The sequence below is a fragment of the Bombus bifarius genome, unplaced genomic scaffold, assembly GCF_011952205.1.
Source record: "Bombus bifarius isolate JDL3187 unplaced genomic scaffold, Bbif_JDL3187 scf7180000007996, whole genome shotgun sequence".
NCBI classification, from domain to species: domain Eukaryota; kingdom Metazoa; phylum Arthropoda; class Insecta; order Hymenoptera; family Apidae; genus Bombus; species Bombus bifarius.
The window spans coordinates 5,549,331-5,574,896 of NW_022884376.1; the positions used below are offsets into that span (position 1 = coordinate 5,549,331).

General features: G+C 38.2%; 1 protein-coding gene across 8 annotated transcripts in view; it reads right to left on the bottom strand.

The window, feature by feature from the left end:
- Positions 1-25,566, bottom strand: part of LOC117205919 (TWiK family of potassium channels protein 7-like) — a 290,132-nt gene that overhangs the window by 2,248 nt on the left and 262,318 nt on the right. The gene's annotated exons all lie outside the window — the stretch shown is intronic.

Sequence of the window (25,566 nt, forward strand, 5' to 3'; positions counted from 1 at the left end):
CCGATAGGTGAGGAACGAAGTTGGAAAAAGCGGAGGCGCGAATCGATCGGGCTGACGCCGCTTAAGATAATGGATCGCCTATTGGAATTGCTGTGGACCGTGCATGATAGCGGCTTCGAGTGCATCGTCGATGGAACTGTAGTCGTAGAAACCTCGCGAAACTACGCGAAAGCCTATTCGTCACTGTCGTTTCGCCTTATCATTCACGATGGTGTGACCCTTTTCGTACCTGTTATCTGTTACCATTTGTTAGAGACCACGCCAGATTGTCAGCTCCAGTTTTATTGGTCTAGTGGCAATAGTATGGACTCGGGGCATTCGGTTGGTGGAACGAATCTGTCCATCGTTCATATTGGATATGTTTCTTAGATTCGAGATATCGATCGGACGTTGGAACTTATCGTTTGGCTAATCACAGTGTTGTCGTTGATTTAGGTATTTACTTTGGAACGATCAAGATATCCAACGTAAAATCCCAGATTATCACAGAATATTTAGAGATAAAACGAAGAACGTGCGGAATATGCGAGACGTATTTTTAATTTCATTTTCGTAGCCATAAAAATTCAATTTTTATATTTTACTAATATATAAAGGTATCAATACGAAAGTACAAGTTGTACGAAACTTGATGTACTTGGATCTAATTAATTAATATAAATATCTTTACTAGCTACTGTATGTGATGTATAAATTGAGATCTTCGAGTAATCGGAACGCGAATTAAAAAAATAAAAAAGAAACAATGCGAAGGTTTAATATCCAAGTTTATATCTGGCCGACGAATTCTATCGTCAGTTCTTCTCTGTTTCGAAGTTTCTTTGCAGTAGCGGAGCGAGTTACGTGCTCGCTATTCAAATCGCGAAAATGTAGGAAAAGGAGGGCCATCTTTTATTAAAATATTCGATATTGCGTCTGTGCGGGAACCGGTAACGCAGTGGGATCGTTCGGAAAAGATATTGAAAACAATCTGTGACGTTCAATAGTACGAAGACAATGGAAATTTTAGGCATCTTGAGAAATTTCTTTATGCGAATCGACGTACGATGTTGGTCGTGGGAATTCCGATACAATTTTTACGTTATTTTTACGCGTCGAAACGCTTTAATTATTCTTCCTTGCCGCGTATGTTAATGCCGTAATTATTGTTAGATTGAAAGGGTTCGCGTGTTAATCAGAGGTGTTGAAGAAACTTAATGTTCGTCGAGCGACGCATATTCATATCCGATTTTCTTAATGCGAGCTGAATACATATGAGATGCTATGCATATTTATGCAGATTTTCTGATTAAAGTCACGCAACAGACTTCGCAAGTGTGTTAGTAGAAAAACTTGGCGTAAAGTTTTGAAAGTTATCGATTCGCCAGCAGATAAATGCATATCGCAAACAAATACTTTTCTTTTTAAATAATCACACCCTATTAGAACTAATAAATATATATATATATATATATATATATATATATATATATATAAATTAAAATTAATTTAAGAATATTTGATATACACAAATAAATGAACATAGTTGGTAATAAAATGCCAAGTCCACGTTGTACGATACTAAGATCGGTTATGGTAAAAGAAGTTAAATGTTAATGAGACAGGTTCGTTTCTGTTTGATACGATACGAAGCGGGACTCGAGAAATTCGCGTGAACATGTTCAAGTTCGATAAGCTGTTTGGTCCGTTTAAATTCAAGTCCAAGTTCAAGAAACTTGTTTACGATGACTTGGTTATGTCTGACAATTAGTTAGACTCTCACCTATTTCGAAGTAACAAAGATTTCTCAGATAATAAACTATAAATAGATTTTTTATAATATCGTTGAAAAAGTGAAATTGTTGAAAAGCGTTTTATTTATGCAACGGTATCCTAACTCAATAAGAGTTTTCGGTTTTATAGTAATTCTTTTAATATCTAATGTCATTGCATCTTATAAATCTGTGTCATCGTTATCGATTCTTTTTAACAGAGGGAATAAAACAAAGTTTTAAGATTTTTTTGTGTAAAACTTGTGCATCGAATAAATCAGCTTTGACAAGCATCTTGATCCTTTATAAATGCGAAGGTGTTAGAAGAAAATACTCCGATTGGATGCCACTATGCTGCAGGATCTCGTAAAGCACAGAAAGTTCAAGACATTCTACTTAGCTAACAATAAGTCGAACGTCTGCTTTCAGTTTTAAGTACAAATGCCGTAATTATCGAGAAAGTGTTAGTTCCTCGAACTTTCAGCAATTTTGCTTCAATCTTCGATTATCGAAAATGAATCGCGCGTTTTCAAATGAAAATAGCAAGTGATTTTTTACCATCATGCCAGTTTTATATTAACAGACAAATATAAATTGGGAGAACGAGTCATATAATTTTTTAACTAACAACGTTAAAATTATATCGTTAACGAGAGATAATTAACGCGTATCCGTGTACAAGATATATCTTTAAATACAATGTGCAGACTGTAAATGACGCTACGCAAGAGTTGTGAATTAATACGCAAGTTTTATTCCATATTTGCAAATTAACGATCAACGATATTTAGTCGACAGTAACAACGTACGATGAGAAATCAATTAAACGTTCTTACGCCAAGTTGCGTGCTACGTATCGATAATCAAACTCCGGAAACGTTGTGGAAAACAGGATGACACGATGTTGCGAAGTAAAGTTCGCAACAACTACTGCTCCTGACGTTGTGCTGCATCTCTGTAATGCGCGCTAAATAGATCTGCAAGTTTCGCCACCTTTCGTAAATGTTACGCCAACCGAAAGTTTTCATCCGTTAATGACTCCTTCGAAGAACTCGAAAGCATCGTCGTAAATCGTGATACGATAGTAATGATGGCTGCCTGAATGTTTCGTTTCGACACGAGTTCAAGAGAGCATGAACGTTTTAATTGAACTTCAAGTGGAACGTTTCGAAATGCAACGTCGAGTGAAATAGCTGCTATTTAGTCGCTAGATGTGTCCTCGTTTTAACATGTGTGAATACTTCAGCATTTATGCCATATTAATTTACGGTTGTAATCAAAATATTATTAATGTATTTTAAAAGAGCTGCAGAAGCATTTAGCTTTCGTTACACACATGTATTTATTATACGTTCGATTTAATCATTTGGAACGTGTATCTCTTAATAACTTAATACGAAAGTAGGGCAAAATAAATGTCACGCATAAATGGACAAACGAAATTTTTATTTTAAAATTGTTTCCACAAATTCTTGCTCGTTCTGTCTTTCTTAGTTTCTTTCCACAGGATAGTTGATTTCGTACTTATCATTTTACGGTTGTGTACCATTAGCGAATTTAGAGTGGATTCTCATAATTGCTCGTAATAGGATCTATTAGGTTAATTGGCCGCTAACGCTATAATTGCGAATTACGTTATTAATATGATCGATCTTTATCTCCATTGAAATTACGATACGCTGTGTTTTAGTACGCTAGTCTATATGGTATTACCACGCTAGCTTTCCGATTACTTGTTTAAGTTTCAATAAAAAAGTTTCTTACTATTTGCTCATAATGACTACTAAAATTTTAATCTACAAATTGTTTCGTCCTACGAAAAGTTGCACCATATTTATTCCTCGAAATAACAGAAACAACGAAACGCTTTACTTCGTGCGATGAATCTCCGGTATTTCTACTGAAATCGTATTAAAATCGCATCAGCGTCGTCATGTAAAGATCGTCTGTTTGTGCTACTGGGAAAAATACTCTGAATTACCAGGTGACGAGACAGGCTATAAGATGCATGAGTGAACGCCATCATCGGCTAAATAAATATAGCATAAATTGCCTGTAAAAAAAAGTACCTTCGAGGTCTTTAAACTTTAATCTTCGTCGTAGTTTGCTTTGGAGTTCGTAGGGTAATATCTCGTGTTATTAATTGCCACCTTCAGTTCGCCAATAAATTAACGTCGGTTTCTCTCTTTTTCTTATTTCAAAAGTATCATCCGTGAATAGGTGGGATTGCGTGAAATTCTCTTTTCACGGGATTCTCGCTATCTAACAACGTCGACTGTTTATCTGGTTAGAAACGCAAGTCTATGGACGATTGTTCCTTTACTTTCGAAAGGCTGTTATTCTTCCATAGCTGTCAAAGTATTTTTCTCGCCAGAATCCCGGCAAACGAGGAAACAACTTTTCATTCGTCGCTTTTCAACGACAGCATATTACATCCAGCAACGTATAAAAGGGAAAAGTGGAATATAGAGAGGGAGGATAAACCTGGACGATGTAACGAGATGACGGTATCACGATAAAAAAGGTAACAGACACGGAGCACGCGAAGCGGAACGGAACGAGAAACGGAAGAGAGACTCCGGGGATTATTTATTTTGCACGATGACCGCAATCCGCGGCTGCATTTTCCGCGAGATGGCCGACCAAACTGTCTGGAAAACGAACAGAAATTACATCGGTAAGAAATAATAAATGTTGGCTACACACCGTTGATTAGGCTTCTGACTAATTTACGTCTGTACGATCAGCAGCGAAAGCATAATAATTCGCGTGTCTCGCTTACTCGCTTACGATACTATCGACGTATCGTCTTTAACTTGTATACGCGACGTGCTTTGGCAAAAAGGTGTCGTGCTTTGTACAAATTTTCACCCTTCCAGGTTTTTTTATGGCCTTTTTTATAGTCTTTTTTTTATAGTTCATGGAATGCTCCGTGCAACGAAACCTTCATCTCCCAGCATAATTATTGACTTCGCAACACGCAATCAAAACGATGTAATATCAGAGAATAGACAATCATTTGTTACATTGATAAAAATTCATCTCTAATTGGTTTCTAAATAAAATTGCAAATGCGCGATTGTAATTAACAACAGTCTTCGCTGTTAACGGAGATTGAGAATAATCTTGGAAGAAAAAGTTGAATGCTAAGATTGCTACAAAGCAAAGCGGCGATCTAATGCGTCAATTAGAAGAGAAAATCTTCCAACTCAGCCCTTTTCTTTTTTACAAGTTTCATAACTGGAGCAAAGGAGAATAAATTAGGATTAGAGGAAGCTATGTGTGGAACCGTGTTACCGCGGAAAGTGGAAATGCCGTTCGGAGAATGGATAGCAGTCATTTCGTGTTTTACGCAGAAGAGATTACGCTAGGGAGGAAAAGTTTCGCATGGAGAATAATGCTTTAATTGATGGAGTCTAATTCTAGGCGGCACGGACTGTTACAGGGTTTAAATGAGTTGAATAGGTCTGTGGGGAAAGTAGATTGCGTGCGAGGAAACATAAGAGTTTGTTATTAAACGCATCTTCCGCAGAACAATCGATCCTGGCATTATGATCGATTTGTAGTAACATTAGGTGAATGTTATCAAACTGAGCAAATTAACGAGGAATTATTAACTGGAAATAACACTTGTTATCTTATTATTATCATCGTATCATAAATCGTAGCTACCTACTTTTTAAATAACATGGCAATAATACATTTTGCTATATATTGTACCAGTACTAGTACATATATTTGCAATTTATTCACCGCTGACTGTATCAATATCGACAATCTTCCTATCACATTAAGAAGTACTTCTTTATCTGGCTTATGATTAGAAAATCAAGAAATCTGCAGCCGAAGAGTTTGCTAAATAGCAAAATTATTTTATAGAGCTTGGCAATTACAAATTTCAGTTTCGTTATCGCATTTTCAAGAATCCGTTAAACCGTCTTATAAATAATTTTCTGTTACACGCAGATATGACGATCACAAGCGACCAAATCTTTGCCATTTAACTTGTTCGTAATACAGCAAGCCAACCATACCTTCTCAAGAAATAAGCAAGCGCAGTGCATTTTACTGTTATTAATCACTTAACACGAGCATTTCGTTTTATCTCTTGAATACGTACGAATAAATTATACCTTCACTGGAACACGTAAATAATCTATGAAGAAGAAGAAAACGAGCGACTTTGCAATGACCATAAAACTGGCGTTTGATATCGATGGTGGAGCTTTTCTTCCGGATGATGGTAGCCCGTGGTCCTGGCTCGTCGACGAAACAATACCAGGCCGAAAAACTCATTTCCGAGAATACATCCGGAATATCAGCGCGCTGTTTCTCGCAATCAGAATCCACTCGTACGCGATGATTTATGTTGGTGGTCGAGGCGAGGTGAGGCGAGGGAACGCGTGCGCGCAAGAAAGAGCCAACGAGTTTCGTTGACGCAGTCGACTTATTTACGTGCCGGTTTTCAGCTGTTTAATTTACCGCTCGAAATAATTTGCATACAGCAGGACGTGCCTCTTTCGTCGTGCAATAACATCTCGAGGATGAGCCGTGTACCGTGTTAGGCGAACGCATCGCGCGTTGTGCGCAACCGACTAGCATCCTGAGAGAGAAGCTAGCAACCCCCTTTCGTTTATCCCTTGTCCCCGATCGCCCCTTGTCCCGGTTGTCGACGCCATTCCGTGGTACAGGTTCGTCGGGATCCCCGACGTATCCCCCGAGGTCGTAACGCTAAGTCTCTCTACGCGAGGACCCGAAATTAATAACGCGGCCTGGCGCAAATACGGCGCACATAATTAAAGCGATATTACGATCTGGGACAGCGGCTGCTGTATCGTCTAGCAGCCGGCTGGCGAGCATGTTATTTAGTTGTGAGCCGCTGCTGCGCGATTCAAGATGTGTGCGCTTCGATTCCGAGCCAACTTTGGTCGAGCTGTTTGCGGACAGGTGATTTATATTGATTTCCTGATCCGACCAACCAGGGCGAGGGGATGAGAGAATGTACGGCTCGTATCTCTCTGTGAGAGTTTCTTGACCATCTATCGGTTGTCGGCTTGCTAGTAACGGCGGTATTAGGTCGTATCTTGTAAAATTGCTCTTCGCGCTGAAGCAACCCGCTTTTTATACTACGAAGGAATTTTTTAATTCTGCTCACTATCTTCCTAACGATTTCTAGAATATTTCGATCAACGCGTCGACTGTCACGGCGATCATCGGCGGTCATCGGTGGACCGCGTTATTAAATCTGTTAGAACGATTAAAGTAAGGTAAGTTTTGTGGACTGACAAATTTTCACAATCGTGGTTTACATAAGATCGTCGGAGAAAAGTGAGCGAATGCAATATTTTGCAGACATTATTAGGTCGTCCGAAAAGTTTCTTTCGTTTTATAAGGAAATAATGGATGCACAACACTTCCCGTTTTATATTATTTTATCGAATTACGTATGATACATTTTGTTCTATCAAGATAAAGATTACAACGTTCGACAGATTAGGTTTCATATTTGTAAAAAGGTGCGTCGTTGTAAAAGACGTGTCTGTAAAGGAAAGACACTTTTCGGACAACCGAATATCTCGGTAAAATTCTTGGTGTGCTTAAAAACGCGTCCATTTAAATTTTTTAGAAATTGTTGGACAACTTGTAAGGAAAGGACAAGTTGTAATCTTACGCTGGACAACTTGTCGCATAGGTCGTGGATCCTCCCGCAGTATGTGGAGATATCCATGCTGGGGGTCTTCTCCATAGTTCCCAGTTCCGGCATGTATAAAACGATGTCCATCGACGAGGATCTCCCATGGACGTCTTCTAGTGCTTTCCAGCATTCCCTCGCTGTTTTCAAGGTCCTAATATCCCCGAGATACTCGGGGCGAACATGCCGGAAAATGTACGCACGTGCCTTGTTGTCGATTCTCATGCATTCTGGTCTCAACCTTTCTGCTGCCGTAAATCCTGGCTCTACTGCTTTCCAGCAGCCCAGGAAAACTAACCAGGATTCCGTCATTGTCTTCCAATATTCATAATTCCGCTTTCTCAGGATCGGCTTCATATCCTTGTCCACATCACCTATTCCCTTCTGGTCGACCATGACGTGGTCTCTTCTCGGATAATCTCAGAAAACACAAAACTCAAAAAACCCTTTAACCTACAACTATGGGCATAGCCCGTATTAGATGAACGGGCATAGCCCGTATGGGACGTAGCTGGTATTACGTGATAGGGCATAATCCGTATTAGGTGAACGGGCATAGCCCAAATGGGGCATAGCCTGGGAGGGGCATAGCCCTAATGGGGCATAGCCTGGGAGGGGCACAGCCCGAGTGGGGCATAGCCCTAGTGGGGCATAGCCCTAGTGGGGCATAGCCCGTGTCGGGCACAGCCCGATTGGAGCATAGTCCGAATGGGGCATTGCTCGATTGGGGCATAGCCCTAATAGGGCATTGCCCGAATCGTGTATAGCCCGTTTGGGGCATGGCCCGTATGGGGCGTTGCCCGTATTAGGTGATCGGGCATAACCCGTATTAGGAGAACGGGCATAATACGTATTAGATTGGGGTTAGGTTGAGGTTAGGGTAACCACGTCAAGAATTGCCAATTGTTTGATTGATTCACATCTAATTCAGGTACCCACAGGGCGTTCGACAAGGATCGACCCGCCACAGGCCTTAGTCATCTTCACGACGATCGTTTCTTTTCCCTTGATCTCCAGGTATCCCTTACCAATCCTGATCTGTCCAGTTGCAGGCACGAAGTCCACGAACCGATGCCTGTCCGGAGTCATGTGACTTGAGGCCCCCGAGTGAAGCTAGCTGATCCTGTCCCTTCCCATGTGGCTGGTAGACGATAAAGCTAACGTAGTGATAAGGCCCTTGGACCCCGATTTGTCTTCTGATTCTCTCTCCCTTTTGTCTCTTTGGTTTTGCTCCTCGTTATCTCCCCTTCCCTCTTGTCAGTGGTACGACATGTGGCCTCGTTTTCCACATTTATAGCACTTCTGGTCCTTTGGGTCTCTGTGCTTTGGCCTCGCGCCATCTTTGCTTCGTTGAGGCTTGGGCCTCCATTGTTTCAAAGGAATTGGACAGGGAACATTCTCGAGGTAAAAGATACACAGAAGGGGAGAATAAAGAAATTGCTTGATATTACAAAATACGGTTATCTCGTTGCGAAGGTACAGCTGGGGTAAAACCTTGTCAGGTTAAGGGGAAAGCAAGCCAAAGAGTGATTTTGTGACGAGGATTAAATGTCTTATGAAGGACTTTTAGACCAAGCTTGAATTAATTATAACCTTTTACAATTTGCTCAGGATGTCCGTTATAAATTTTAGTTGCACACATGTAATATTCAGCGACTTGGAGCAGTTCTAAAATGTGGTCTCCAGGGAAACCTGTTTATAGTCTTAGGTTAAATTAATAAAATTTATTCTTTAAAGTTGCTATGTACTTCATGTAAGTACATATACACCTCGCTTTACTTTATACACCGCAATCACTTTTACTTCCTGAAAATATCCCCCATCATTTTTCTGTTACAAGAAAATTGAAAGAAGCTACATGCTCGACTAATACCTTTTGCTGGATTAATGTTAACGAGCACTAACCGTTCAGAAACGGAAGATCAAACGAATTAAAACTTTCTCCTTTGAGAGTTGAGTTCATTTTCGACAGAGACTTGGCTTTACCATTCAGGGCAATCAAGAAGCAAAGTACGTTACGCTCTCGGACGTTAGAAGGAACGTAGAGTGAAATCCAAAGGTCAGATTCTTGCCACGAAAAAGTGATATTACCTTTATAACGCGGTAAATCGGTGTAGAAGATTAGCCTCTGGAATATGCGTGCTGAATGAGGGCCACGATACGCAAGGTTGGATTTTCTGTTTGTGAAACTACTAGATGCTGGAGTCTTTAAAGTAAATAGATACGTACAGAAAGTGGCGCGGAAAGGAAATGGATAAAAACAGAAGGTAAAAAAGTAAATAGGAAGTGAATGTAAGTGGTAAAGTGAATAAAACTGAAAGAGACGAAAAGGAAAAATGAAAAGGGTTCTGTGAACGCAAGAGCGAGGGAAACGTCGTATGAGGAAGAATTGAGAAAAACGAAGAAAACGTAAAGGATGAAAAAGGCGGCGATAAAGCGTAGAAAAGAAGAAGAAAGGAACGCAAGAAGAAAAAAAAAGAAGAAAAGAGGAAAAATATGGAAGTACTCAAGAAGTAGACAAAAAGCCATAAAAATCAAGGAATAAAATGAAATAGAAAAGATGTGAAAGAAGTACAGAGAATGTTTGAGATGATGCACAGCCTTGATGTATGAGATACTTTTGCTTCTACACGCCGACACTGTCAAGGAAATGTTACCCCATAAAATATATCTTGCACGTTGGCTTATGCCGCGCCCAGGCAGCCAAGACGTACATACTTCGTGGAAACGCACGTCCTTCGGCTGAACGTGTTGAAGGTGTCACGGCGAAGGATAAAGTCGACGATAGGGTTAAAATATAAATCATTCGGGACTCGTCCGATACCTCGATGTATTTCCTAGCTTGTATGCTTTCAGATCGATAAAATTATGACTTAAGAAAATTACTTATAGAAGCTTTGGTAACAAGATTCTGATGAAACGGTATGCTACGGAACTAAGCGAAGACCAATCTAAGACTTCGAATAAAGTAGAATTTCTAGACAGTAACGATATAGAAAAATAAAATTCGGTTAAGATATAGATAAAATAATAAAAATATTCTTCCAACATACTACCGAAAAGAGAGAAAGGAGAAGAAAACCATATGTGTCTTTAATTGTTTCCTCTTCCGTCACGTAAGGCGTTTTCATTTGACGTAAATGCAAGCCGACAGTCGCGACAGTACAACGAGCTAAGGGAATAAGGATGGGATAGGTTCGGAGTATAAATCACGTGGAAAGCTATTCGGAGCTACATACATCGCAGGCGGCTATGGGGTTGCCGTTATTGTGGCGATTTTCACACCGGCAGCAAGCGTTTTACGAGTGAACGGGCCGAAGCAAATTGCCGACTTTTTACGAAATACGGACGAGATCGGAGATAGACTGGCGAGAAACGAGTCTGCAACATTCTGCGAGCTGGTAAAAAGCGGAAGAATATAAACGGTAGGAAAGAGAGGATAAAATTTATGTAATCCGTGGCTTCTCGAGGGAGTACGGTGGGGTGCAGCAAGATAGACAGAAGATATCTACATCCGTGAAATACGAATAGGTTAATAATTCTAGAGACATCGTGAGTATGTCGCGGAAATTTGGACGGTGACCAAGAAAGTTTCACGAAAGATATCGTGTTATATTCTAACCTATATCGGGACTCGCGAGAAGAGGAATCGTTTATTACATATAAATTTGGATCTTGTCCAAGATTAGTTAACATGTGGTTTAATAAGGGCCGGTTTATCGAGATCGATCTTATAGAAAGTTGTAACGATTAATCTCGCCGGGAATGAAGCGAATGTGAGAGAGTTTACCATACGCGGAGAAGCCGTGCTCCAACACTGATGGAAAATGAACACGAGTCGGGTTAATACGTTATTTTTGAAATTATATTCATCGCGTGGCAGCACGCGTGTTGCCGGCAATAGTCTCGAAAAGAAGAATCGCGTTTCGATATTAAAAGCGATAAAACAATTGAAAGAGAAATATAGAATGGTACGAGCGACGTAATAAAACACGTGGAATTAAACGACAGCCATGAATTTCACGTTCCTCCACGTAATAAGAAGCGTCACCGGATGTCGGCGAGAATCTCGAAGAGCGCAGGAAAATTCCGTGGAATTTCAGAAAAATTTACTGTCTGTATGTTTACCGACACGGAATCTTCTCGAGCTCTTCTCGAGCCACACCTTAGAGATAGTCTCTACTTCGTTTCGTTCTCCCTCGTGTCACCGAGAGGTTGCTATTGGTACTAATTACTGGAACAATAAGTCTCTGCCTAATACTTCCCTCTTGCACCCTTTCATCTGTCACCTTCCCAAGACGACATTTTCTTACCACCATCGCGTCGCCTGTCGACAGTGTAAACTATCCTCCAGCAACTACTCTACTACACCTTCCCCTTGAAACTTTCTCATACGAACGACCTTCATTCCGGCTTAGATGGAATTAAACGGCGAGGGGGAATTATCACTTGCAGCTCAATATTTCGCACCTTCCATTTACTCGACTTGTATGTACGAGAAAAGCTGTAGAACGGGCTTGATCTTCTTCCATTACGATTAAACGGTTCTGTCGAATGTTGATCCTTGCTATAATGAAGGAATTTTCACGTAATATTTCACGTTATACGACGATCGTAGGATTTTACGAAGGAAACTCCTAGAGTTTGAATACATACTGTTCTGCGTGAAAATGGTTGAAAATATACATTTATTTAGTGAATGAAATATCACGCATTCTGTACCCAGGTTCCACGTAATTATCTACAATTTTCGGGCATTTTCTAACCAGCTTCATTTTCAATAGAAGAGAAACTCCCGGTACCGTTTTCCTTTCACGTTATCAGCAACGAGCGGATCTTGCCTTGCAATGGAAACTTTTCACAATTTCAGTAGATATTGGAAATAGCAAATAACGTTCGCTCTTCGCAAATTACATGTTTTTCCTCAAGCTTATAATTTAAAAATTACTTCAATGGCAATACGTTCTCATAATTTCTACTTGGTATTTCTATCAAATAAGCGTTACAGTTGCTATTGAGCTTTACGAAGATGTTCGTAGCCTTTAGTAATGATCGACACCCGAATGTCATAGCCAACGGTAGTCCACCACACCGAAACAAGTTCTCCTCGTAATAAGAATAAATCGATCTTCTCGGAACTCTCTCGGTTCATCTTCTTCCCTTGCTGTTCATTAGTCTCCGTCAGAAGCTGCTGCAAATGCAGCTGCGGCGGTCATGTGTCGATATTATTAATAGTAACGTCGACACGGTATTATTCCTCGAGGTAGGAGTACGAAATTATGCATCAGTCATGCATTAAATATTATATCTCGCTATTTCGAAATAATTAAATTTGTCATGCACGATACTCAGTGGTCGTTGTTCCCTTTTGCGAGCGTGTTGCACTACTTTACCGGTGTGTTTCGTTTTAGACTTCAGTAACGTATAGTTGGAGCAGGACGCTAATGGCAAATTACTTTCCGTGATAACTTTTCCACGGTGATCGTTAAAGAACAAATTGAGGAGGGTTAGTGCGATCCAGATCAACGATTACTGACGTGGAAACGTTCAAGGACGATATTTATGGCCTTAGAAATCGCAGCAACCGACAAACGATCGTTACTGTCTCTCGAAGTATATTTACTGCCTGCGCACTATACCGGAGTTGTGAACTAGGTTTTGTTCCAGCTGGGTCAATGAAATTCTATATCAGCGCACATGTATACAGACAAAAAGAGACTTCAATTTTTTTAAAGCAACATAAGTCACCGTCGTGAAAATGATATTGCAAGGATACAGCTGATTTTCAAACGTTAAATATTTATAGCGTACCTCCTAGCGACAACCTATTGAATTTCATAATCTGCGTTGAAATTATTTTGACAAGCGATAACGTCGAAGTAATTTCGTGGTAAAATAATATAGAAATAGCGTTAGTAACAAATAAATGTATAGCACATAAATATTTCTAAATAAACACGTACAAAATATTTATTTACGAAAATATTGTATAACATGATTACAAATATTAATTGAAAATAATATCCGACATGGCAGCGAATTTGTACATTTTAATCAAGTATTATTTTTTAAATAAATGGATTATTAATCCTCCTCGCAAAGCCATTTTGTCGAATATGTATTTTTTTCTTTTATTTTTATTTTTTTTTTAATGTAGTTACAACGCATACTATTGGAAGAAATGATCTGGGTTAAGTTCTATCGAGTAGTACGTTCGTTAATAATTGTTACTCGTGCGAAACACGTTCAACTGAAACGTATAAAATAAACACCCCTCTCGATCAAAACCGTGGAGCAAGCTACATAAAAGAACGAGATTGCAAAGTACAAGGGTTAAAGGTATAACGTAAAAACAATGTTGCCAGTACATAGAAGGAATCACCGACTCGTTCCTGAAAATACATTTATAATCTATGGCATGGAACGTGCTGTTGCAAAATTACAGCAGCCAGAAAGCATTCGTGCAGAAAACACGGAAATCGTCTTGCGTTGGAAACTGTTCCGTTCTCTATATGATATTTACTGTTCCGAATTGCCTAAGAATGCTTCTGAATAGCTCTCGTGAAAGCATTTCCAGTTATCGCATACTTGCAAATCGAACGTTTGTAGCGTTCTCCTCGTGCTTGATTATTCTCTGCTAGATTATTGATTTTTCTATACGAATTCAAGAAGAGATGTAAGAACCCTTAGAAAAAAAAAAAAAAATATAAAAAGAATGTATTGTCTTACGAATAAGGATCAGATGATTTTGAAGAAAAATGTTTTTTGTAAAGGAAATTTGACATTATTAAAAATAGCGTACATGTTAAGTATTTTAATAGGCACATAACGGGTTCCATTTAAACAGTATTTATTTTATTTGTTCTCGTACGAGAAAGTAATTGCACAGTTTTGCCCCCCGTTATGACCTTTTTGTTTGTTTCGTTGTTAAAATATTTCATCAATTTTAACTGTCAACGAATTAATAGCTGACGTTGCAGAAACTTGAATTTGTTATTTGAAGCGTCAATCATTTATTTTCTTCCGCCAGATGTAAGCTGCCATAGTTTATGAAATTAATTGTTTTATAGAAATTTCTACTGACACATTTACTCCGATTGGAAAGGACCGAAACTCTTTCGTAATTTTCTAGCTATTAGATTTAAAATATCTTTTTTCTCCACTGAATTTTTATTCTATCCGTACCTTATGTATATTTGATTTTTATCGAAGAATAAATTGATTTTCCCGTATTTTTGTGCAAATAAAACTCCACTGATATTGCACTATGAATGCTTATAAATGGATGAGGTATTAAAAACCAACGAATTCGATGGGAAATCAAATTTGTCGCAGATTTAATCCGATACTGCGTGTAATTAACGATCAGTATATCAGAGGCCAACACCGATTTGTATACTAAAATTAAATCACTCTTAAATACCATTATCACTTCGCCTTTAAATATATTACTTTCAGCGTTTGATTTAAGGGTAGAATTAAATTAAACAACATACGATAAATTTCAGCTTGACGATGACCTGTAAATGGAGGATTAAAAATACCGATAGGCTATCATAATTTTAATCAAATAACGTAATTAGATTATATGGATTACTTTTTGTTCAACGTCGACTGTTCGATAAACTATGAAAACGCGTTTAGAATGTTATATTGTTCGCTAGTGTATTACATTTGTATACACGTAAAAATGTTTACCACGCCAGCCGTAAATATATCTGTATGCTATGGGTAAACGCGTTCCAAAATAATTTTTTACTCTGAATTACAATCATAAATCCGCAGGAAGCTGTAGCGGTTTGTGAAAGGAAAGAGAGAGAGAGAGAGAGAGAGAGACAACAAATTGGCAAACGTATTTTGGTTGTTTCCTTTTTAATGAAACGCTTTTTTCAAATTCTGAATGTAAAGAGTTCGCAATAACCAAAGCATAACAAGTTCGTGGTAAACATTCTGTAATTTTCCAATATGGTTATTTCAGTAGCAGGATTTTGATATTTTAATACAGGAACGATACTTTAAGTTTAACCCGCATTTCGAATACAAATGACGTCCTATCGATGTATCGGAATGATTTAAAGAAAATATCAATGGATTGTTGAATGTTATTTGTCCTCTAAATCAAGCAGTGTTTGTACTCTAAAGTAAAATAGAAAAAATATTTTTTGATTTTCGTCTGTCGACAAATTGTTTTGTGTGAGAAGCAATCGACCCGGTTTGTATTTGTGTTTGCAATGTACTCGGGACAGGTGGTCAAACAACTCCGAATTTTCTATCGTTCGTTGAATATCGCTGGGTTCAAGCGGACAAAATTCATTTTCGCGACAAGTTCCTTTTTTCTATACATTCTGTAATTAGACGGGTTTGTGTGTTTGCATCCGAATATCACGCCCGAGGGACTGAATTAACGCGGGGAAATGGGATTTATGATAATACGATGCCGTTAGTGTAACGAAACGTGGCGAAACTAAACGGTACGAAGTCCACTGGATAATTTTTCCAGCCAAAGAACAATTAAACTCTTCCACACAATGTCTACTTTATAATTAAAATTTGCTCACTTGTCGCGCAAACTGAAACAAATTGGCGCGTTACACAGGCTAATTAACGCGTCCAGTTTCTATACCGTGTTGGACGTAAAAGGCATATTAATTCCCTCACGTTTCTGCCTAAAATGTTTCCACAACTTATTCGACAAGATATTTCTCTGAAAAATTAATCTTTCGATATAATCCAAATCCAAATTATACGAGAAGCATCGAAAAAATGATTTTCTAATATCAACATTTTTCTTTAGCCGCTATCGATTTTAAGATTCGTAAACTCAAACAATTTCTCCCGATCTTTTCCGTCGAATAAAATACGACCTGTCGATATATACACACACACACACACGCATATATATAATATTTTTAAGAAGAAAAGATATCAATTTACGAACCACAGCGTACAAGCAAATCAATTAATTCTCGCCCTAGTTTTGTTTTTTCATCCGTGCAGTACTACACTGTCAGTACGTTTACCACAAGTACCATCTGCATAATATCCACTCGTAAATCCAGCAAAAGCTTGCCGCTGGGCCAGGCGTCCTCTCTGTATACATACGAGGCTGGCCGGATGATCCCTGGGATTTTATTTTCAGGATCTCCCGGGAATATGAGGAGAGAACCCTGCCGGGGTGCGAGTGAACGGGTGCGAGGTATAATATCGGCATTAATTATATTACCCTTCGTGTAATAGGCAAGCCGCTTTAGTGCCTAATTATTTCGTGATTGGGTCGTCCCTTTCTAGAAGCTAACGCCTACTTGGAATAAATTGCAAGCTGTAATATTTCCACGGTATTCGTTTTAATGTGCACGTCGACGCTTTTGATATATAGAAGCTCGTGCAAGTGTTCGAGTATCTCTGGAAGCTTCTTATGTATATATCTGACAAAATATTTTCAAATCTCAGCGTGATTGTATCGGTAAATTTTTAAACAGATCTGAAAATGTACGTAGAAGTTACGAGATATTTATTGGGAACATACACTTCGCAAAGATCGTCAAAGTATTTGAACGAACAATTATTCGCTGTATTAATTATTTAGTATATTATTTAGTGAGGCCATTTTTGCCATTAATTACGCGTTTGAGGTTCATATCGTATAATAATTTTTCACTAAGTTTGTAGTAAATGTCTTGTAGATTTTGTATACGTTTTCGATTAGCTTCGAATGTTACTATTATAATCATGATAGTCTTGTCTCGTTAGAGCATTAACGAAATTTCACATAATGCGTATAATAGATTCATAAAGAAATTCCGTGGTAGGTTCTCGAATACTTTCACGAACCACTGTGCGTATCTCTTTTTATTAAACATCATCTACACTAATAGTGAACAATTTATGTGTAATGATCTTTTCGTTGTGATTTTCTCTTAACGATATTTTGTATGAAACAGAAAAGTCGAAAGAGAATATACACGTGTTTGTTACTGTTTCTTATTATTCTACTTAATTTTGTGTTTTTGTTTTAAGATATTTACGTTGCAGCGGCTAAACTGCGAAACTTTGATGAAAGATTTAAAAAGAAAAACGCGATATTACGTCGTTTGATACTTGTGTGTTTTCCGAAAACTGCAAATGTTACAAATTGCTTTCGTACACAGGAACGCGTAGTTTGTAAGTTGAAACGCTATGCAAGCAGATTAATAAACTGTGTTTGTGTAGATGATTTGCAAGTTGTTTTTTGACAACAGCTGTGAGAAAATCTGTGATTGAAAAAACAGGAAAAATTTTCTCCCAACGGAAAAAACAGTTTGGCGCAGAGATCTAAAACACTGCGAAAAATGTTGAGAAAAATCATCGTTCCTGTCAGATCGTTTATGTTTTTCTAGTTCATAGTTCGCGAACCCCGCTGTAACACGCTTTATACTGTAAAACCATACGGTGAGTAATTCTTAACTAATTCCTCATCGCCAGGCTGCGAATTTTTATGCATTTATGCGAGATACATAATACATAGAATGCGTAGAATAATTCAAAATATATAAAATATCCAACGTAGAGTATTACGATATTTATAGTGTGTAAGTAAATTTGTATCTGCATAGATACGCACGATCTATTTATCACAGAAAATGGAACGTTTCTTTGTCGCTGTTGTTTGACATTCTGCGCTTGATAAACATTGGCCATGTTAATTTAAGTCTCTGAAAGCTGTTGTCTTTGAGTCGCATGTTTCCAGAAGATTTTAATGGGAAGCTGCGAAACCTAAGGCAAGATAATTTTCTAAGTAAAGCACACGCTGATCAATACCTAGAACTTAGTTAAAGTGTCGCCAAGCTAGAGATAATACAAATATACAGAGAATCTTGGTGGCTTTTCCTAAAACCAACTTTTCTCTATTTAACTCGCTGTCTAACCACGTGGTAGCAACTACTTGTCCTCTTTCTTTTTGCCGAAAGTTTACTCGTCCTTCGCTCTCCAGGGAGAGATCGAAACACAGTCCCACAAGAAAATATGAAAAGCTGACAAACTATAGTCGCACTTGTTGAGAACAAACATCGTCCAGCGAACCACTTTTATTGAACTTCAAACTCCAGTTATCAAAAGCGTAGGACGCTTTTAGCAAACCGCTCTTTCCATAGCTCTCGGATATCTATAATTATCTTTGAACAAGTATTTGTCTCCCATTCTATTGACTTTTTTTTATCCGTGAATTAAAGCTTTTCGTGATTTCAAACTGATCATTTGAGATAGCGAATATTTATTCAAATTCATAATTTTACCGATAGAATTTAAATAACGATACATTGACAGAAATTCGTTCATCGAAATAAATACTGTATTTTGGATATTTCATGTTGAAGTAATTACTTCAAGAAAAACTCTACATCTTTACTTTTCGTATATCTGTGACCTGGAGAACGCTGTTACGAAGAGAAACAAAAATATTCGAAGTATGGAGAGGTCCATATTATTGTGCCCTTGAATATAAATTATGTTTTGGGTTACAAGGTCTAGAAACAAAAGAAGTATAAGTAGATTTCTATTGCTGCTTCTTGTAGCCTTCAGCTAGAACCACAAAGTTAACTTTTTGGTAATGTCCTTTGACATAAACATAGGAACGTGTTCTCTATCATAGCTTCTTCTATTGTACCGAAACACTGTAAGAGTGATGATCTGCATATCAGTATATCTGTATATCTGTATATCAGCATACACTATATCTGTATTTATACTTATACTTATTTCAATATATTTTTCTATTACAAATTCATCCACTCTATCAGTCAACCTTAACATTTCATACGTATATTTTTGTATATTATGTACATCTTGTACATTTTTTCATCTAAATTTTGCATAAATGCGTAAAAGTCCGCAGTATACCGATCTTTATAGATATGGTTGTATTTCATTCTTATTTTCTTTGTAACCTGTTAGTTTTTATTATTACTTTATTTAAATTTTGTCTTTCGGTTCTACACAGCACAACAATACCATTTTTCTTTTACACTATAACACTTATTCCTCTGGTACTTGTTACAGCTAGCTTAACTTATCTTATCCTACTTTATGTTATCCTACTGTTATTCCCCCTGTAACTTGTTTGTTATTTTAGTTATTAATTTATGTACGAAAGGATAATTTATCGAAAGGTAGCCTCTAGTAATTTAATTCGCTTGATATTCAGTGCTACTTACTCGTGAAGAAATCGTTCCCATCAAATATACGATTGAATTATTAAGTTCATTATCGTCGAACGAGTTTCGCTATCGAAAATATTTTCGCTTCTTTTTCACAACGCTTCGTAGGAAATGCAAGCTGGACGGAAATTTTTGCAGACTTTTTTCCGACAGGAATATGGCATGAGTTGTATTACGTGAATACGTGGCTATGAAAATATTGCCCATTACCAGTTCCTCGTAAAGCAAGAAACAACCACCTAAAAAGATAAAAAAAAAAAAATATTTTACGTCGTACACGCGTATGCAGTCAATAATCTATGTGACACGCGATGATCAATTTTTCAACATATGTTTATGTTACTAATTGAGTTGAGATGCTCGTTATAATAGACTTCCGAAAGAATATATTTTTGAAACGATTCAGGGAAAATTATTCATCAGGGACGAATATTAAAATTCATTTTGTTTATAATAACTACGCTGTATTAATAGCAACTCTGTTGTACTAGATACTATGTTTTACCATGTTGATAACAGTTATCTACGTTACACCTATTCGTAATTTAATATTTTTCGTCGATCACAACTATTTTTTTCTAATCTTTCTTTTGCCCTCCATTGCATCATCGAAACAAGACGCAGTACAAATTTAACAACCGATGCAAATTAATATTACCGATGCGGTATTGTATATATAATGTTCGGAGATGTAAAGTAACTTTTGGTCTTTACATCACGATATACGATACGAGATTGCAAAGCTAAGTCTGAAGAGTACGTCTGCTTTTATACGATGCTGTGATATTCAAGGCAAATCTCCTTCCGGCTAAACAGGGGATTATACGTAAAGGCGTAAGCTGTATTCTACCCGCATGCGTCGTAAAAACGTAAGCTCGCTAAAGACTATCTTGTCTGAGTTCTTTTTGCAAAAGAGGTTTTCAAGCAGAAGATAACGACTGTAAGCGGCGCTGGTTATCAAACCGATCATGCAACCGAGTTTCAAAGTAAAAGTGGCTTCTCTTAGCTTAGAGCGTTCGCTTCGAGCACCAAGACGAACGAGTTATACAATTGACGATCACGATACAGTATATTTAAAATATCAGATTAAAAGTATTTCATCTAAAAAATTACGAGCTATTAAGATATAAATATTAAAATCTTTTACATTTAAAATATTAAAAAGTTTCTACATTTTACGCAACTCTAAAAAATCGCGATACCTTTCAATACGTCTCAATAACTTTTTATTCGTTCTTCCAACGATTTTTGTCGTTTCCATCATTGTTTCTGCCGCCTTCGATGATATTTCGACCGCAGATTGATCTATGAGCCTGTGGATCCCTGGTCAAAATCTAACAACAAACCCCTAACGCAAATTGAATCGTGAGAAACGTATCCAGGAAAAAGGAACGAATAAAACGTTCGTTATTACGAACAGCGTAAAACCGGTCCTCTCTAATTGTATTTCGAAGCATTGTACGCCGTATTTCGTTTTTCAATTTTTCTCCCCTTTCATCAATTCATACGATTGCACGCGATCCAATGAATACGTAGATCAAAGAGAGTTTTCGAACAGAGCGCAGAAGTGTCTGTCTTTACCATACGTAAATTCTTTTACAATACAAAAGGCTAGCCCTGATTTATTTGACGCCACGATAGCCTTTGATACTAACGGCACCTATACTAGTCGCGGCTATTCCATGTAAAAATGGGGAATAGTCAGAACTTTTGTAAAATCGTGAAACGCATCATTCGCTGAATGCGAAATTCAGGCGCGATTGGGACGATAACCACGCGTATTTTCGATGAATCGACAGAATTTAATTAAGAACGCTATCCAATTAGCGATGCGAAGCATGCGAGAGTCACGGATGGTTTCGATGTGCTGGCACACAGCAGCAAAATCTGAAGACAGTCATCTATCGATAAGAGGAGAACGGAAACGTATATACGAGATTCGTTTAATTATATTTCGTGGAAGCTATCCGATGCATGATAAGATGTTAATTTTTACGATAATTTTAAGATACTAATTTTATTTAATCACTTCTCAAAATTTAATTCAAGAAGGTTGTTAAGTTTCTAGATTTTAAACAAGATTTCGCACGTACCGCTCGTGCTCGTAATTTAATTCTAGTTGAATAACTGTACATAGAACGACCATTCTCGATAACGTTTTGTTCAACACAATAGAACGTTATGCTACGAGTAGAGATTTTACGATCTGATATACATATATCTGTTTAAAATTCGCGGCTCCACGTACTCTAAATGGTATAATGTTATTAAGTTATTTAAATTCCGGTAGTAGCAGCAGCAGGGTTTCCGGTTTCCGCGATTAAAAATTTTATTTTCGATTTTATTTCAAGTTCTATTTTGGATCGGACGCGACAGCACGATTTAGCAATCGGTTAAATGACGCGCCCACTGATGTTTCGACAATACTGGTCACGTTCAATGAATAAATTATCCGAGGTTAGTGTGTTCGAACTAAATGCGACCACCAATGGAAAGAATTGGGTCGAGAAAAAAAGAAAAGAACTGTCGCAAGTAAAAAGAAAAAAGAAGAAAATAGAGTTACGACAAGAGCGACACCGTTCGCTCAAATCATTTTGACTGGACCAGAAATTCGTTTTGATCCCACGCGCTATTTTTTTTGTTTACCTTCGCGTATGCCGACAGTGTATTTGACATTGGCTGAGAAATGTACACGCCGCGCTCCGAATTTTCCAATCTGCGTCGGAGCGGCTGGCCTGCCATTTAATTCGTTGCATGAGGCAAGGCACTGTCGCATTTTATCTCGTCGCTCGCTAGTCGTACAGAATTATCGGCACCTGTACGATCCATACAACGACCAACCATCTATCGTTATACTGCTTTTTCTTCAAAGGATACCTGGTTAATAGAACGTCAAATAAATTATCTCTACCCACTCTAATTGCTCTTACAAAAATCGAACGACCGACTGTATAGATACAGTTATTCGCATTAATATTTTGAAACAGCACCATTACTATATTTGGTGCAGTACCATTATATATATTCGTTGTTTTGTGCAAGAAGCGATGATCTAAATGTCGCGTTGCTTATTCTATGAAAATATGAACCGTTCACCGTAGCTTAAAGATACGTAAACAGTTTCTTCCTAACGACGCATTTTTATAACACGGCAAGAAATTTAACGCGTCACGAAAAGAGAATAATCGTCTTGATGAAGCACCACTCGTAACTTTTCACAGAGAAAAGAATACAAATTATGAAATTGTACAAGTATTCGTATTACTTGCAGCAGATATTGTTGAAAGATACAAAGAAAAAGACAAATTTCTTAGTTGAAAGTCTATTGCACGAACAAATTTTACCGTTAGTTAGAAATTATCTACGTATTTTCGAATCTCGATAAATGGTTCACATTATACGATAATCTATTTTCCTAGAATAAGGAACACGAACATTTAACCGACATTTAAACCACCCTCTCTTATACAAAACGACAAATAGAGCGATGGTATTACGTGCGAATGCTAACGCGTTCGATACGCGAAACGTTCTTCGATCTAGTTTTGATAATCGACAAGAGATCATTTACCTAGTTCGATCAACGTCTTCTAATAAAACCAATTAGATTGCCTTCCATTCAGGCCTCCAGTTTGGCGATTCATTGAACAACGCTTGCGTAAAGCAATTTCCATACTGCAATAATGGGCCTGCCCAGCGCGAAAATGCGTACCGTGTTATAAATCAGTTGCGAGTAATTTCCTTCCAAAATCTTGAAGCTTCCACAGCTAGCGCCTGTACACGTCGAAGATCGTAATATTTCTCCGTTTTCCATCGGAAACTTCACCGGTCCGGACGTACAGCCTGGCTTGATTATTCTTTCTCGCAAGGGGCGAGGAGAGCGAAGGGGTACGAAAAAGAGACGAATGGGGATGGAATAGCATGGACGGAGGGGGAAACTTATTATGCCACGTTGCTTTCTACCGCGGTTTATTTGAATATTGCTACGTGACCGTAATGTCAGTAGTTGAGCGTGTGGTCGTAATGCTCGCACGGCTATGGGCCTGACTCGTACGTGCGTTACTTATGGACACACGTATGCGTCGACGTCGGTGTGTATACGTATATAGGCGAGAACAGGTCGAACTCAATAACCACGACGGGCCAAGCAAGGGGCTCAGCTACGCGATTTGCGACAGTCAATAAACTCCGCGTATTCACGGAAAATAGGTTTTAACCCCGCGAACTGGATACAAAAACTGGCAAATCTTCCTCTCTTTTCCTTTTACTTGCTTCTTCTCTGTTTCTTCCTCGTCTCTATCGCGTCACCGTGTCCGAATAATGGGAGAAAGGCGTCCGTGGACGCCTCGATCGTATCGCTTCCGTTTCCCTTCTTTCTAGATTTATCGATGTTCCGCTCGGTCTTCGAATTGCCTCCGATAAATCGGGCTATTTTTGAAACGAAGAACGCCGGATCAAAGATCATTCGTTCGTTCGGTTCACGAGAACGTTTGCACCGGGGAAAGACAATCACGCGCGACGTCAAATGTATTGGAATTGGACACTGGGGGTCGCGCGTGTCGTCGATCAATTGCGCTTAGTATGTAGCCGAATGTCGGCGATTTGAATTTTGAGTTGCGCGTTCCGGTAGTTTTCGAACAATAGCGGCCGATGATTTATTTGCTTTAGATATTTCAGTCCGGCAAAAGTCGGCTTGCTGAGAGTCGCAAAGCTTCCAATTTGTTACGAGTTGCCTGCAAGTGAAAATGGAATGGCAAAGGAAAAGGAATACAGCGATCCGGAAACAGATAAAACGTACAGTTAATTATTGGTTATAATTAATACGAAAAAAGTGAATGTTATTCTGTCTGTGAAAAAAGAAGGGAACAGAAATTCCCCGGAAAGTTAGATGTTGCTTTGGTACGTGTAGGTTTTCTACCAAGGTTTGTCGCTTCGCAGAAAACTTGTGCAGCTAGACCGTGTCGTACTGTCCAAGTAACATAGAACACGGACCTACATTGCTATGTTTCCAACCCCTCTTAGTGTCTCGAATTTGTGTCCGGCTATTTGCGTTCCGTGTACTGTACCTGTCACCGTGCCCCTTTTAACAATATGCAACAGGAAACGGTTTGGGGGCCGGATGTCTAACATTTCGGTTTTAACGCGAGCGAATGCAACGAAAAAATTCTAATTCGCTAACTTTAGTATTTTAGCAAGAGATTCGGAAGTTTAATTTTAAATCAATACCTGCACTTTTCTTCTTCAACATTTGGTATCATTCTTCATCTACGATGAATTAATATAGCGTAGCGGTAGAACAGCTGATCTATTAGGTTGTCCCATTGAATTATGCGTGATAATTATTATACGATCCATTTTGTAGTAATAGAATAAAATGGATCGTACATAATTAAATAAAATAATGTAAACCAAAAAATGTCATGTACCTCCCTTATTCCCTCATTCCCTTATAAAACTTTCGAGACAACCTAATATTTGTACATCAATAAGTATTTCATTTCCGATACGAAATTGATTTGTAATTTGAAAACTGTAATGCGTAGAAGAACTTTTTCCCACTAGTGTTTCAGAGAGAGTTCTAGAAGTTTAATCGAAAATGTGTTTCTTCTTTATTCGATTACTATCTCTCTCGTACGACGAGTTAATATCATGGAACGGTAGGATTGTTAATCTATTTATACGTGAATAATTATTACAATACCGCGTACAATTTAGTTTCTATTGCGAATTGATGAATGATCCAACCTCGTAACTGATAAATCATACAGAACGCAACCTGTCACGGAATCAATATTATCAGCACACATACTGAGTACGCGGTACCATACAACTGCCGCGGAAACGGACACAAACGGTGACTCACCGAAGATGCATTTTCAACGAGAATAGGTATGCCCTCGTTTTATCATCCAATAAGTTTTATAACCTTACG